Genomic DNA, 17,110 nt, shown 5'->3' with positions numbered 1-17,110 from the left:
TTGTAATAGTGCCCCTTGTGGAGGGAGCTCACAGAAATATCCACTGAGCAGTTTCATTTTTTATACACTGTTATGTAAAGTTTGATGTAGTATTTGTATTTTAACTAAGAAGGGACTGAGAGGATTTTTTTTTTCCTCATGTGGACTGTCAGTATATATCAGAATTTCCAGAATTCTACTCAACTTTCTAAAGTTTATCTTGACTCAAGTATTTAAATATTTATGTACTAAGAACATATTACACCCTTCTATAACATGGACATATTAGAGAAATTAAAAAGAAAGCTTCATATGTCTTTTTGAATTTTCAAATCTGATACTGCTGCACCCTTTCATAATTCAGTATCAAGCATCTGATCTCAAATAACTGTCAGACTTCAAAGGCAGAGCATGTTTTGCAATTAGTTTTAGTTTCTTTTTTAGTCTTGTTTGTTAGGCTTCAGCTTGGCTGGCACAAGGTGGCAGTACTCTCATCTGTTAGCCCTCATGTTGTCCTGCAACTTCTAAATACAGCTCTGAGTAAGGTAGGAATTAAATTTAGGTCAAAACTAGCTTTCTGACATGTCTGGGTACATCTACCAACTTATTCTTAAAGTAGAAAAATGTTTGGTTGTTTTAATTTTAGTGTCTGAAACCATAAGCCCTAGATAAAGTTGCAGTGTCCATTATTTGTAGCTTATTTGTAGTTTCTGTCTTCAGGCAAAATTAATAAAATGGTATTCAAAGGTCTCTGTGTTTAATTATTGATTTATTTTTATTTTTGTTTCCCTGGAAGTATTTTAAATTGATATTTTATCTTTTTTAGGTGTGATAATTTGATTCTTGTTTAGCAAGAGAATTGAGTTCTCTTTAAATATTACATGTAGAAATCATTTATGATCTACTGAATAGATGTTGTCAGTTACTTTATTATGAATTTTATTTGTGCTGTGCCAGGTATGCAGGGAAAACAAATAAAGAACTAGTTTAGTGAACAGTGCTTCACTGATCAGGATTTGGGGCTTTTCATCATCTTCAATTAATGTCTTGAAAAGCAAGTAGTATATTAGAGAATGCATCACTTTTTTCAGAATATTTTAGAACATAAGCAGACAACCATCATCTCAAACATGGTGGCACTTGATTTAATACAGAGGATGTTTTTGTGAAGTATTTGTTTGATGCAGAAACATTTATTCACTCACAGTTTCTTAAGTAATTTATGTTCGTGTAGGATATAACTACTAGGTATAGTGTGTGAATGTTTGAAGTAGGATATTTTTGAGATCACCACTTTTTTAGTAACTTTTCAGAGAAGAAACGGAAAAGTATGTTTGGGAGAATCCTAGAGGCTCTGTTACGGCTTTATTTTTCCTCTTATTTGTATTTGGTAACCTAGCAAAAGAAAACGAAAGGTGCTCTCAACCGACTTTCCTGTATTACCAGACCCAGTACACCATGAAATGTATATGTTAATATATATTACCACTTATTTTATTTCACTTCTGTTTAAAGCTTTGTATTACTCTTTTAGGAAGTGTACTAATTGTTGATCGCTTTTTCCTGACTTCCTTTTTGAGTGTGTGTGTGTATGCATGTGCATGCATGTGTAAACAACAACAGGAATGGAAGGTTCAAGAGCCACCAGAACTAGCAGGTCCAAGAAAACTATGAAATGCCAGTGGCCAAAAGAAAGAAAGATGATCCAGCATTCTTTACAAAGAATAATATAGTGTAGAATGCAAATGGCAGTTCTCAACAGGAACAGAATTGAAGGTCTCTGCTCTGTATTTAAAACGAGGCAAGAAAGTGTATACATCTTTAACACTGATAAAAATGTGTATCATTTGTGGTGTAAGAGGCAGCATATGCTATGTAAGAATTGGTAGTCCTGGACAATTCATATCTGAAAATTTTGAAAGAAGCTGGGTAAAGAAATCACCCTAATCTATCACTTACTCTTCACTAGTCTTGGAAAGTGAAAAGTGTTTCAAATGATTGGGAAATTGCCAATTGAGTTACAAATTTTTTTAAGAAGTGCATATCATGAATTAAGAGTCATGCCTGTAAAATAATGCTGTTGCTAATTCATAGTTCTGTTACCCCAGCTGATAAGCTAAAAGCTGTAATTAGTGTCATTTGGTATGTTTTTTTTTGGAACCGTTTTTCTTGGACTGTCGGTTTTCTGAGAGATCTGCAATTTTGAGAATTGATATAGCATACATTAGATGATAAAAGCTAGCTCACTGACTTGAACGTTTATTGATGTTCTGCCCACTGTTAAGGGAAATGTTCCTAGAAAAGTGTTCTAGGGGTGATTTGCAGTCAAACACTAATTTTATCAGCTGCATAGCTGATAAAAATTGTTCATAGGGCTTGAAGCTGATTAGAAAATATCATTTGGGGCATTAAAAGCATTGGATGGTGAAAAGTAAGGGTTGGTAATATTGATTTGAATTATTTCTTTTAAATGATTGCAATTTCATTTGAATACAGGCAGCTATGGGTTGTGCGTAGAGATGGGAGATTTAAAAATAATGAAGAAGCATTCTTGGAATCCCTTAGGATAGTTATTCATCACAGTCAATATACGTTCCCAGTACAGTGCAGTAGAAAAAGAATCACGTTGCTAATCTTTGGTTATGTGAAAAGGACAGTATCAGGATATTTGCAGAAATATGATCCTGGTTTTTATGGTTTTAGAATGGTGTCCAGTAATGTCTCAATTTCAGAAGATATGGAAATACTAGCTCAAAGCAAACCGTAAAAATGATCCATGTTTTGGAAGAACGAACTAAAACACAGCTTAAGTTGCATATGTCCAGCTCTTTATTAAAGAAGGTACTGAGAGGTGACTTGCTTGTTCTGAATAGCGACTTACACATAGAAAAGTTATATCCTCCTGGGGAATTTTTAGACCTGGTTGTCAAAGTCATAACCAGATCCAGTTTCTGCTTGTTCAAGTGAAACAAATATAAGTTCTGAAGTAAGTTTCTCCACAATATGTTTGAGATTTTTTTCATCCTCCCCTTTCCTCCCTCCTATCTTCCCCTGCCTAGATGTATTTTGTGGATTTTTCTTCCATTTTCTCCATCTGAAGCACTTGTGTTTAACCACAGCAGGAGACAGGGCTCTGACAGTTGGACAGATGCTATCAAGCATTACCAAAAGATTTGCTACAAAATGTCTAGCTAGCATTTCTCATTCTGAAACCCTCAATTGTAATGAGCTCTGAACTTGATCAGGAAGGAAACTTTCAAAGGTAAAAATTTCCATTGATTTCTCATTTTCACTTTTCTCTGTAAAATATTTTGCCAAACCTCTGGGGCTCTTGAAACCATTCCTGTCCCTTACTTGGCCACTCATCATAGGTGTTGCTCCTTCCCAACATTTTTATATATGATTCTTCCCAAGTCATGATTTTCTCTGTCTAATCAAAGTTCTTAGTGGTGCTGTTGACTTGATATTCCTGTAAAAAAAAAAAAAAAAAAAAAAAAAAAAAGTGATTAAATTTTGTGGTCCTTGCTTTCCTAGCCTGATACTTTGGCAGTACCTGAGCTGTACGAATCTCCCAAGGCCCCTGTTTCCTGTGTGATTCTTCATAGCATCAACACATGACACAGGGAGACTGAGGCGGGGTGCTTCAGGCAGGGTCATGCTGCTAACACTTGGCCTATCACAAACGTGGATTTCTCTTTGTGATCCCATTGACTAGTTGAAGTTGGTTGGCATGATGAATTTGCCAATGTGCTCTGAGAAATAGTCTTCTGGAGGAAGTTATTGGTAATGTGCTACGTGGGAGAGTCAGGAATAAGTTACCTGGGATACTGTTAGAATGCAAGAGCTCATCACTGCAACTAGTCTCTCTCATGATGTGGCTGAAGTGCTTCTTCTCTGGCTGCTGTGACAGGTAAAAGATGACTTGTCAGAGTAGGCAGTCATCACTTGAAGTGGTTGTATGCTGTAGTCTAATTGCCTTTTGATTCTTTTTGTGTGAATTACAACCTCCAAATGATTTTCTTTCTAAGTGTGTGTAAATTACGTATTTTTCTTTTCCCAATACTTCTAAATATTCAACTTTACACCTGTGGGTTCTGTACTGCTGCATAAATCTTTTCTTCCTGTGGGTAGAATTGTGCCTGGTGGTGGTTGTTTTTGTTGTTAACTGCAAATCAACTCTTTCAACTCTGTAACATCCTCTTGAGTTATAAATGAATACATCCCTGGAAAAGGTTTACATTTTAAAAAGATAAAATAATGGAACACAATTATGTTCACTGTGGTTGATTTCTCCATTGGACTTACAATTTCTATGAATTATCGTAGGAACCAGCAAGCTAAAACAGGATTTCTAAAGCAGAAGTATTTCTGGACATGAAATTAAAATGAATATATAGGGCTAAACTACTGTTGGTTTTGTGCTGATTTTAGGACTGTGAAACCTGGGCCTGGGAAGCCTACAAACAGGCTTTCGTGAGGCAGGCAGGCATAAGCTACACTGAGTGAGGAAGAAGGCAATTGGCAGAAAACTGTAAAACAAAATATTCGGCTTGTTTTTTCTGAGAGGTAAACATGAGGGGGTGGAGGGATAAAGGCTTCCAATATTCTCTGTAGTCTGTTCTTGAAGAAAGTCCTCACTTTTTAGTTCTTTTCTAGGAGGCTGAAACGTTAGTCGAACTAACTTCAGAGGAATGCAAAGAGTTAGGAGAGAAACAATAGCTTTACTTACAAGCAGAATTGCAGGTCAGAGGTTAAAAATCTCATATTGTTGTGCTCCTTGTCAGTACTGAATTCTTAATTCTTGAAATTCTTATTTAGATTTCTACTGTAAAAAGGAATGCTGACACTCAAGCTAATGGTGACTTTGTATAATGTGCCCCCTAAACATTTTGATAATATCAAAACCTATGTGCTAATTACATTTTTTAAAGGAAAAAAATCTTTATACCACTTACAACAAATAAATTTATTGAGTTACTGCAGTAAAGATCTCTCATGAAGGTCTGTGTTGTTGGATGGTAGGTATGTCTGTTTCTTTTTTTAATTTTCTCCTCACGCTCAAAGATATGCCTGGCATTTTGGAGAGAATGAGCACAGCGTTTAACCTAGTGACAAAACGCTTTGGAAAACTTATTTACATATTAGAAGCTTTTTTTCCAGCTGCCCTTAAAACAAACTAATAAAAATCTTTCAATACCTTCATTGCTTATGTAAAGATCATTTTTATAGAATCTGTGTTGATTAAATATATCATATTTTACTGCCCAGGGATGGATATCTAGGGGCTGTATTTTCTTTCCTTCCTATAAAGCCTTAATGGAAAAAAATATATCAAGACTATTACATTTTAGTTGGTTATGTGCAAGAAATATTTCTAATTCTCAGACAGGCACCAATTAGGAGGTGAGCAATTTGTAATAATTCACTTAGTTGTGCTGTCTAGTGGTACATACCATAAATAAAGTTCAAAGCAGTTAAACTTTTTAATCATAGGTTGAACACTTTTTCTTGCTTTGTGTTCTCTGAAAATAAATTTTCATTAAATGATTTCTTCATGTCTTGGAGAAAAAATAAAGTGCTTGGTAGTGGTTGAAACAGAAATGGGACATGGGCATTTGAAACCAAAACAAAAGAAAACATTAGGTTTTTCTTTGTATGGAGAAGTCTTCATCCCAAGAAATGTTCTTATAAGGGAAAGAAAATGATATTGCTAAGACTAAGCAACAGCCCAGAAAAGTTTTTTGTTTTTTGTTTTTTTAATTTGAATATAATTTAGTAATTATAATTTGTGGAAGCTCAGTAACTACTGAAGCTTGCTGCACTTTCCTGTGAGATCTGTATTGCTGCAAGTCCTCGTTTCTGTTGCACAATAGGTATTGAAATGGCAAATATTTGAATTGGATACGATGTCTTCATCTATCAATAATATTTCAGATTTACTCTAAAGACACATTTGTCTGATAGTAATAACACTTCCATTTTGAATTGCATTCAGCAAAATTCTTTGCCAGAAAGCACCTAAACACAGGATGCTGAGATTGTAAAATGTAAGATTGGTAGTTGGAAGTTCGATTTAAAACTGTAAACAAATATTTCTGCAAACATTACATGTACTGAAGGATTGTAATGCTTGGCTCTCTCAGCAACACCCTGTTAATTTTAGCAATATTATGCTAAAAACACAAAATAGTTTTTCATGGACCTGCAGTGAAATTACCAGTACTAAAAAAAGGTTAGAGTTTGATAATCTGTAATTTTATGTTGGTATTTGATAACCTGGGGCATATGCTTGTACTTATCTTAAAAGCTGACGCTCAGCTGCCGTTTCATTGCATAGTAAAACAGATTAGCTGAAATCTTTTCAGCAGTGGCTCAAGATAATCTTTTTCACCATACACTGAGCCAGCACTGGAGGTCATTTCTTGTGTGTTAGCCAGGGGTAACGTGGCTGGAAATTTTTGAAAATGCTTCAGTAAAATCAGAAAGTGTCTGTTTCAGACCTGTGTTACCACTTGCCCCCCAGCTATGCTCTCCAGATCAGACCAGGCAGGCTAATTATACACCTTGTTGCTTTTCTGCAAATGGCATCTCTGAAGCCTGCTTTCTTTCTGTTCACACCAAAACTCCCGTTGAAGCCCTCATCTCTCTCACTTCGTGACTCCTGCTGTGTTCTCGTGCCTTACCTTGTCCATTTAAAACTTGCTTCTCTCAAACAGACTTAAAAGAGCAAAGATGATTCTTAAAAAACAAAAAAAAAAGTAAAAACAAACAAACAAAAACTGTGACCAGAGAACTCCCTTCAGGAGTTTCTCTTGAAGCAAAATGCAAGCATTTCCTCCTTTTAGTTCTAAAAGCTATTTATAACTGAGCCACAATTCACCTACCTGATTTAAACCCCCCAGCTCTGCTCTGTTAGCCAGTCCAGTGTTTCTCTTTTCAGTCCTCCGAATACAAAATCTGCCTACAATTTCTCAACTGTTTCTGCTCATTCCTTATGTGAGCAGCTGCACTCGTTTCTTTCCCAAGGTCTCCTCTTAATGTGAGTTTTCTGCCTCCTTACAGTTACTCAGGCAAACTGTAATTGCTTTTGCCCACTTTTTTTCCTTTTTGTTTCCTCTGCCCATCAACTTGTGATCCCTGATAAAAGGGGTGAAATCTAATGAAGCTGTGCCAGTTCCGTACAGAAGTAAGGAACAGTTGTACAATAGTTCATGCAGTTAGGGCCTTACAATACTATGCAGATAGGACTGGTTAACTCATACTGTATTGTCTGTGTATTTATCATTTACCCCTTGACAGCAAACACACGTGACTAACTCTATTTTAAAAGCCTATTTAGGGTTACAAACACTTTTTAAGCAAGTTAAATTTTGCAGAGTGTCTGAAATAATAAAATACCGTTTTGCATTAATATTATACACTGAGGGATTTTTTTTGCACTTTTTGAATATTAATTTTTAGAACTGTATCAAAAAAGGAGTATGAACACTAAATTATTTTTTTAAGAATACGTCACACAGGACAGTTTCATTTCAGTGCTTCATCATTTGTAATCTTAAATCTTCATTCAGAACTTAGTGTGAATCTGCTTGTAATAAATTACACTATGCTGCTTATTAAAGTAATCCTCAAAACAAATATTAGATTAGCTGTCCAAAATGTTTTTAAATATATTGAAACAAAGTATTACTTTTAAATTTTTCTTAGGTGTTATTTGGTGTTTCCTTTCATTTTGAAGGAAGAGCAGACCATACAAATCAATCATAACTGACTGGCTTTTATTCAGGTCAGTTGATCTAGTTTTCTTGACATTAGACAAAAGATATATCAGAAATCATATACAGAAGAATATCAGACATTAGAAGCTGGTTCAGGGCAGGGCAAGGATCTTCATCCACTCATCAGTGAAATTTGAATTAAAACCCCCAATCTGCTGAAACAAATGAAAGAAATGTATAAATATTCCTTGATGTGAATAAATAGCACGGAACATTGTTTGTTTGTTTGTTTTACGACTCTTTGCTGTTTGGCACTTGTAAGGACAATGTTATGAAATTGTAAGGAAAAATTCAAGCTAGAGCATCAAAACAGGTGAACAGGTCACATTATAGGTCCTTGTAGCCCAATGTTCTATTTCCAATAGTAGTTGGCAATAGATCTGAAAGGAGTTTAAGAAGTCTCAATATATAAAAGAATCTTGCTTAGCACAACTCTTGGTGTCCAGACTACTGCTAGAGACTTCTGCAGCCAAATTTATATCTGACCATCTGTTTTCGAATTGGACCTCTGTATGTCCTTTTCAATCCTTTTTATGCTTTCAGCTTACATAATGTCTTGTAGCTATGACTTACCACGTCTTAATCATTTAAAAATAATGAGGAAAAAAAATCCACACAGTAAGAACCAGGGGAACTACTATGAGATGAAATGTAATAAATCTTTCTTCTTGTTGTTTAAATTTTACTAAGTCTCTCAATATGCTTCATTCCCTCTTCCCTTTTCAACCTTTTTGTGCATACACAAAATCTGCCTGATTGTCTGATTTTATTGCTTCTCATTTTAGTTAAGCCGAAGTCCCTTACATCTCCTTGTGTGAAAACCATTGTGTACTTGTGTTTATACTGGCTAGCTCTCTGTATAGATTTCCAAGCTCACTGTATACTTTTTCTGAATACCCTGGCCAGAATTTATTAGATAGAGTTCATGTGATGCAGACAAATAGGGGTTTGTAGTGACACAATACTTATTATTTCCTGATAGTTTTCAGCGTTCTGGTTGTATTTTCTACCAGATAACCAAAGGACAATCACTTACGTGCTTCATTTTTATGATCCGTTCCTAATACAAATCCCATTTTTGGCTTCATGTAGCTGAGGTTGTTCTTGTACATTTGTTTGCTGTTAATTAAATCACTTTTTCCCCATGAGCTAACTGATTACTTCAGAAAAGTCTTAAAAGATGTGGGGCATGATTTTCCTCCTCTCAAGTTACATTGATAATGCTCAGTATGTCTTAATTCTTTATATTCATCCATTGTTTGGTATAGGAGTAGTATCTGGCATCTGTAGTTTGATCAACAGTAGAGCCCTTATTAAAGGTTTATATTAAGCTGCTTTTTTTGTCATTAGCTTTTGTGAAACGTTGCAAACAACAATTAGTAGTTCATCAATTTCATATTTGCTCTTGTTCAAGAACTCATTAACTGCAACGTGCTTATTTGTTGTGTATTTCTTTTGCATTTTATTTGTTGACCATTCTAGTGTTTAGTTCTAATCAATATCTTCTCTGTGCTTTTTTTTTTTTTTTTTTTTCTTAACCATTTTAACCATTTAATGCGTATTTACCTCCTTTTTGTGTAAGGGTAAGTGATCATTTTCCCCCATGTCAGGGTTTGATTTAATAACTTACTTTTTAACACTTTTGAAAAGTGGTATATGTGCCTTACAAAGGCAGGAAGTTGCTTTTTCTTCAAAATAAAAAATCCTCTGGCACATTCTTATAGCATATCTTAACAAGTTAAAGTTTACAAATTCCTTTTCTTACTAAAAAGGATATATGCACACTTAATTTCTATGTGTTTATATACATTCTGAGTATAAATGTTCCAGAGGCAGGAAAACTCATACCAGACAGATGGCAAGTTGCGAGGGTGGGATAAGTGTTTGTTTTTCTGGCTGGGGTATGGCAGTGTGAGGTTATATAAACTGATGATCAAGAACATGTTTTGGCCCATAGGCCTAATTCCTGTTTTAGAACTTCTACTAAAAACAATTTATTGTTACATTAAACTCTGTTTCAGACAAGCCTTTCTTAGAATATTCTTGGGCAAAATGAAAGGAGAATGTGGTGGGAGAGATACAGACAGAATGATAGTTCAGAGTTAAAAAGATTTCATACGTTAGCTTAATCTTGAAAAAGCAGGAACTACATTTCAACTTCTTGTGATTGCTTTTGAGCACAATATCAAGATGAAATATTGACAGAGTCATATAAAATCAGTAAATTTAGTTTTCTGCACTACAGTTCCTTTATTAATTCAGTAGTTCAACTGACAATAAAGTAAATCAGCTTTTGTCTGCTATTTATTTTCAAGGGGTTAAAATGAAAGCAGTGTCATGTTTGCACACATGAGAAAGCCAACTATATTTCTTAAGTGTTATGCCTACTGCATTTAAATTGTGCTGCCATTTAAGTCAGAGGCCCTTACGAATCAGCCTGGCATAATGGTTGTAGGGTATCCATGTTGCAGTCTTCCATATTTGCTGTTTGCTCTCTCTGTTATTTAGTGCTTTCCATAGACCATTGCTACAGCTATTTACTGGTGATATAGTTTGGCTTCATATAGGCTTTATCCAATTGTTTACTCTGGAAGGCAAAAGTTGTTTGTGTAAGTCTTTCCTTTCCATCTTTCCATTTTTTTTCAAGTTTTATCTCAGCTTTCCAACTTTTCAAAGTTGAACCTATATGTGGGACTAAATCTATTTTTCTGGAAAGTTATAGCGAAAGGTGTTGTGAGCAATAACAGAGAGAGTAAAATTTGTTGTTTGTGTATTGGTTTTCTCTCGTGCATGTATTTAAGCAGTCAGTTACAAAAACTTATTAAAAAATAAGTTTTATATCCTTTTTTGATGGTTCAATGTAAATTAAAAAAGAAAATACTGCCAGTTTTCTCATTCTTTGTGCAATATCTGGTCTGTATGCTCTCTCCCACCTTACCTAATAATCCTGTTTGTAGCAAAGTGCTGTAGAGTATCTGGTTCAAGAGCACATGCCGATCACACGAGGCTTTATTCTCTACTGCTATTTAAAGCTGCCCTTGCTCTACGTGTAGAAATGCCTGCAAATATTTAAAGGCAACCATTTAAATATTTCCAGATGTCCCAAATTACATATATTCCTTGCTTTATCTTACTTTAACTGGGGTTAACTAACAGCTTGACTAGACAGCAGCATTAACTGCATTTGCTGAAGTAGCTGCTAATCAGTGTCAAACTAAATTGCAAGGTCTGATCGCACTTATTGTTAATTATAATTCAGGTATTAATATGTTATTAAAAATGCATTTAGTAGTCTTGGTGTTATTGATTTGTTTTTCAAGTGAAGTTTGGTAAACAGTGTTATTTAGTAACCCAAAGGTTCAGAGAAAGAACTCCATTCAGAACTAACTTTTAAGGATCCTTGTCTCATTCTTTCCTACTGTCAGGGACAAGTGGAAGGCAAGCAGGCCCCCATCAGTAGGGCACTTAAGATATTCTTTATGTCTTATTGTTTAAAGTTATGCATGTTTCTTATGAATTTGGATTCCTAAAGTGTATGCTGTGTGCAGCTGGGTTTGCAGAAGCCGGTCACATTCCAGAGTGGCCTCTCTGGAGTCTGCAGAATACTCTAAGACTGTTCTGCCCTGAAATTCAAGTGACAACTAGGATTACTCTGCTGTTCCTCCAGAGTTTGCCTGTGTCAAATCTATTACAGTCTCCATTTTGAATACAGAATGTGAGTATTTAGTCCAAATAAAATATATATATATATATATATATTTACATCTTCTGATTAACAGTTAGTTCTCTGAGTGTCAATGGTTGAATAGTTGGTTCTGTCTTTCTATCTTCCTATTAATTCCTGGGATAAAAAAGGTACCTACCTATCTTTCTTATCACTGTCTTCATGCCTGCAGGCTGAATGACGTGCATATTACCATAACTGTTTCTCAGGAGTAGAGTGTTTCATTCTTTTAAAATAGGTTATTACCAACTGCTACACAGTATACTTTTTTTTGTAATGGAAGAGCAAATGAACATGTAGGTTCCTTTTGTCAGTCTGTCTCTCTCACTTTGAAATGTGAACATCCCTGAAGCGTAAAACACTGGCTAAAGAAAAAGCCTTTCCAGCAATCTTGTGTTTAAAATGTTGCTTCAGAGAGAACTGATATTCATGGATGTGCTTGATGATCCTGTACTCTTGTACTGTATTGAGCAAAATAGTCCATATGCTAGCTTACTAAACTGTTTACTCTTTCCTTTTTTTATACATGTATATACCTACTTAAGGAAATTCGCAAAGCAAAAAGTTTCAGGTGCTGAGCAATGGTTGCTGGCAATTTTTGTACTTTTTCACTGACTGTTCTTACTGCCTCCTCTTCTTATCAAGAGCAACATGTTGATGAAGCCAAAATGGTGTTGGAAAGAAGTACCAATAGTAAAGAACTTGTCCAAGTATCATACTATTAATGCTCACGGGTGTTTATTAGATTTACATAGGTGTGTTAGAACAGAGGACAAAGGGATAAGTTCGTTTACCTTTGAGATTCCTCTCTCAAATCTTGTGAGAAGACTTTTCTACTTAACCTGCTTATGGAAACCTCTGATGTAGGAAATGTATTCAAGGAGCTAATTCCAGATGTGTAGGCCTCAAAATTAATCTTGTACTTCCTTTTCTTTTAAATGTGATACTGCATTTTTGAATTTGCTCTGCATCGCAGAGAGTTAATGTGCTATCACGCTGTATGTGACTGAACAGACCATTCTATTGTCAGTAGAAAGTGCATGTGCAAAAATAGTGGCAGGTTGTGCTTGTTTTTAGGATGTGAAGAACTAAGAAAAGGCGGTGACGTTCAAATCTGATGACTAAGGCATCTGGCAGTCTTCACAGTGCTGTGCTATAAATCTCCAGTGGACAGCCTACGTTTTAAAATAAGCATGTGAATTCAAACTAGACTTTGCAATGGCCGAGATAGATGTTACGCTTTCTGAACTACAGGAGAGTAGAGTACTCTGATAAAAAGGATGAAGTGACAGCTTTGTGTTGCACATACATCTAAACAGACTCTAAGACAGCTTAGACAGCTGAGCAAACTTGATTGCCAAATCTTTTCTTTTTAATCAAATATAAGTACAGAGGCTGATTGTTATCTGAATTATTACTTCAAAACAGGAGGGTGATCAGAAATCAAATTGTTGTGTAAAGGATAGGCATTTAATCTGGATGCACTGATTTTTAGCTTCACCACAAAGAAAAGAATTTACACAAAAGTGTAACTCATTAAAAATGTAGAACCTTGTAATATGCAGTTACAAATAATCAAAGTTTACATTTTCAAAGAAATAAGAACCTGTATGATGGGGAGAAACCTAGCAGATACATGTAGTTTATGCAAAATATACATCTCAAATCTGTGTCAGGTTCATATGTCTACATCAAGCAGAGAGTCAGAGAAGGAAATCAAGAAAATGGATATAGGGATATGTTTACTTTGTATTTGCTAAGCTGATTTCTAAGCTGTCAGCACATATGATGTATTAGTTTGCATTATCAATTACACATTAGATGGTGCTGTATTTTGTTAAAATTCAAATTTGAATAATCTAGCACCAAGAGTGTTTATCTTGCCTCTACTTTCAGATTTGAATTGGAGAATTCCTAATGCTGAGGCCTTTCTATTTTGAGATATGGGTCTTAAAGTAAAGCATGTCATAATGATTCAGGAACAGTTTTCACAGGTCACATTCTTTGCAACAAAATCGTATTTCTGGCAACCATCAAAACTATTCCAATCCAGTTATCAAATTTGTGCTGTGTTTCCCTCTGTATGAGAGCATTCAAGGTGCTTGATTTTACAGTTTGAGAATATAAGAGCAGCAGCCATGTTGTTCTGTTTCATACATCGTTAAGCTTGTGGTGGTCAGCAGATAATATAACTTTATGGACAAAGTCAGTGGCGTGAAGGTCTGAAAATAACCATATTATTTCAAACATCCCAGAAATTGCCATTAAAGTATGTGGAAAATCTCCTAAAGATGATAAGGTTATTTTAAGCAAGTTGCATCTTTTTCCAGACGGTTGTTCTCTGCATGAAAACAACTGGGGCGTTTGTTAAGAAGGATATAATGGGAAGGCTCAGCAGTTAGCTTAGCCAAAGCTTACCTTAAAAGTCTGTGAAGATCCATGAGTGCTAGGAGGAAGGTAAAACTGTGACTGCTCAGTGCTGTCCCATGCTCTGTGTTCCCCAGTTGTTCCCTTCTGTTAAACCACTGCTCTGGTAGCTGAGTTCCTAGCGAAATGCTGGGGAGCAGAAGTGGTGTGTTTGCAGCGGGGCCTGCTGGAGGTGGGGGCACACACTGGCAGGACAGTCAGAAAGCACTGGAGTGGGATTTGTTTCCCTTTAAACAAATGCCTGAGTAGTTCTTGCTTTTAGTGCATTTTGGTTCGCATCAGAGCAGTCCTGACAAAGAATGATGAGATGTTTTACTGGTGATGCACGCTGGCAGACTGGGAAAGTACGAGATTTGGTTAGATATTTTTAAAAGATTGAGCTAAAATGTTTTTGTGCTTGAGGCGATAACAGCTTTGTTTGTATACAATAAATTGAGATGTCCCCAGCTATAAGCACTTTCTTAAATCTGGATATTTGTGTTATTGAGAAATTGTAAATGAGTAACTTAACAGTAAGTGTTAAATCAGGAGTGGTTGGTGTGGTCACCCTGCTCCATCGTTGGCTAGCTTGCTGAGTGACCCAGCCATTGGAAGGTGCCATCTGAAGGTTGAGATTGGTTTCCCTTTATAAGCATGGCTTGAAGTAAAATTCAGTGCTTTCTAGGTGCACGGTGGAAGACTTCATGTAATACATTAGTAGCTACTTAGTAGGACTGACAAATTTTTAAAGAATATTCAGTCAACACTGTCAGAGTTATGACTATTTATAAATGTAAATGAAGCTGCTTTTGGATGCTTCAGCAACAGTGTTGACAAAACACAGTGCTGCTTGTGACCTAGCTATAAGACAGTGACACATTCTCTTGTAATTGAATTAGATAGTAATTCATGCTTCTGTGCTCTCTGAACTTGATTATTGTAATTCCGCTGTCTAGGCATGAAGCCACACAGCTGAGGGATGTGACTAGCACAAAGCACGGCGGCTGCCTGTGCGGTAACCTGGCAGAATATGGGGAACGTGTTACTGTCAGTGTACCTTGACTTCTCATAAGTGGATTTCTCTGCAAGGCTAACTCCTCTCCAGAGTCTATCAAGGGGTTGGCTTACATTGTAGAAGTGCTTTTCCTTTCCCATCCTGCTTTCCTGCTTGTGATGTATTACTGCACTAATGTGCCACTGAAGTGGGTGGCTGGGGATAATAGGAAGCCATGGCTTTACCGGTTACACTCAGAACTAGATTCCTTAACTCTCCGTGAATTCTTTGCCAGGGGATAAGTGCTTTCCTTTTTTAACTGCTGCACATAAGTGCACAGCTCACTTGCAAACTCATGCCATGTTTCATTCAGGGTCGTAGGGAAGATGACACACACACACATTCAGAATTTTAAAATGTTATTTGTAGATGCATACTTCCCAAATGAATACTAAAAAGTTGACTTCTATGCAATTCCATCTCTAAGGTCAAATGCTGTTTTGCGAGTTGAGAAGTTTATTTTTTGGTCTGTCATACCACAGGAATCTACCAGAGACAAAGACAAATAAATATCCTAGATTAGTACTCTGTAATAGATGTGATATTTTTTTTAGCCTGCTTAGTTTTGAATACATAGTTGTTTGCATAATCTTATAAAGCTGGGATTACTTTCACAAGCTTTAGCCATACTCTGTATTCTTAACATTTTTGAATACCCTTAATCTAACTTTAGAACCAGTTATGCATTTTAAAGCACCAGAGCTTAGAGTCTTTATGGCAATTACTGTTGTCTGTATCACATCTGAAACCCCACTTCATCCTCTTTACAAATATAAACGAACTGTAAATAACTCCTGGGCTTCTCAAATAAGTACAGTATATTTGAAGCTCACATCCTTGCTAGTATTTCTTTCTTTAAGGTATTGGACTCCATAGGAACTTGGTCTGGCTGTATGAGCAGATGCAGCCACGGGTGGGTGGGTTCCTCTTGCAGCTGTTCATTCCGGGATTCTCATTGTGCTGCTGTCTCTTTTTTCATGTTCTCATGTCTAAGAATGTTCTCCTGGTACTTGCATGGTATGTACTCTAACTATAACTTAATTTTCACCCTACTGTTTTCATAATAATGTGTTCTCCGCACCGTGCAGGTATCAATAAGCATCTGCTAGGCAAAGGGTATTTTAGAGTATTAGGGCGGTGGTAGCCAGAAAGTCAGAAATAGCTGACAAGGCTGTGTTCTTTTATTTGGGTATACTCCCATTTGTATGGACATACCACTTGCCAAAGGTATTAATATTATTTCACTTAACATTAGCAACCTTTTATGAATCAGTATTTTGTCATAACGTGCAGAACTTGTGCATTTTGTAATGGTGAGAAGTGTTTTCTGGGTTTTTTGAAAACACAGGTATTCTATATTCAGCAAATACTTACAAACATTTTATCTAAGTGAAAATTTCAGGCCCATATTAGGAGTATTGGAACTATGACCTTAGCAAAAGTAAATTACAAATATTCTGTGGATTTTTATTTTTTTTTAAAGCAACTAATGCTACCACAGTCAGCTATTGCAGCCTTTTATTTTAAATAAAAGTAAATATAAAAAAACACAGCTCTTCACTTGGGGAAAAACAAACAAACAAACAGCAACAACAAATTTTTACTCTTTTCATTTCCTATCCTGCTGTGGAATAACGAACTAAGTTTATGGCATGATTTGTTGTCAGTTGGTTGGTTGTTTCTCCTTCTCCCCTATAATTGTATCCCTATAGCTAGGAATGTGTAATGAATCATCTTGGACTTAGCAGCATACTTGGTAATCTTTTTAGAATGACAAAAATCGTATTTTATCAAATATTTAATCCCTCACTGACATAATAGTAGACTGTTAGTGAGGTTCCTAATGACTCTTGCTACGTTTACTAAAAAAAATAAGTTCTTTCATTTTTCTACCATGAGGTTTCTGGCCGTTGTACAATGTAAAGTTCCTATGAAATTACTGCCTTAACTGTGTTTGGGACATCCCTATGAGGATGACAGAGACTTTCTGAGATTGTGAATAGGTTGATATATGAGACTACTTGACAGCTGCACTTGGTGTACATAAGAGCTGTGTCCTTATCTTAGCATCTTGAGTAAAGCCATCAGTAGGATCATTAACAGTATGGCCCACTTGTTACTCTTATGAGAGTTTCTAATTTATATTGCTACTCATGTATATAGCTGTTT

The 17,110-nt window shown here is 35.9% G+C and overlaps 1 protein-coding gene across 2 annotated transcripts in view; it reads left to right on the top strand.

Moving 5' to 3' along the window:
* Positions 1–17,110, top strand: part of MIGA1 (mitoguardin 1) — a 40,940-nt gene that overhangs the window by 6,789 nt on the left and 17,041 nt on the right. The window lies entirely within an intron of this gene.

The sequence above is a fragment of the Aythya ferina genome (assembly GCF_964211825.1).
Source record: "Aythya ferina genome assembly, chromosome: 8".
Classification (NCBI taxonomy): domain Eukaryota; kingdom Metazoa; phylum Chordata; class Aves; order Anseriformes; family Anatidae; genus Aythya; species Aythya ferina.
The sequence above is the reverse complement of the archived record's forward strand: the minus strand, read 5'-3'. Positions and strand labels throughout refer to the sequence as shown.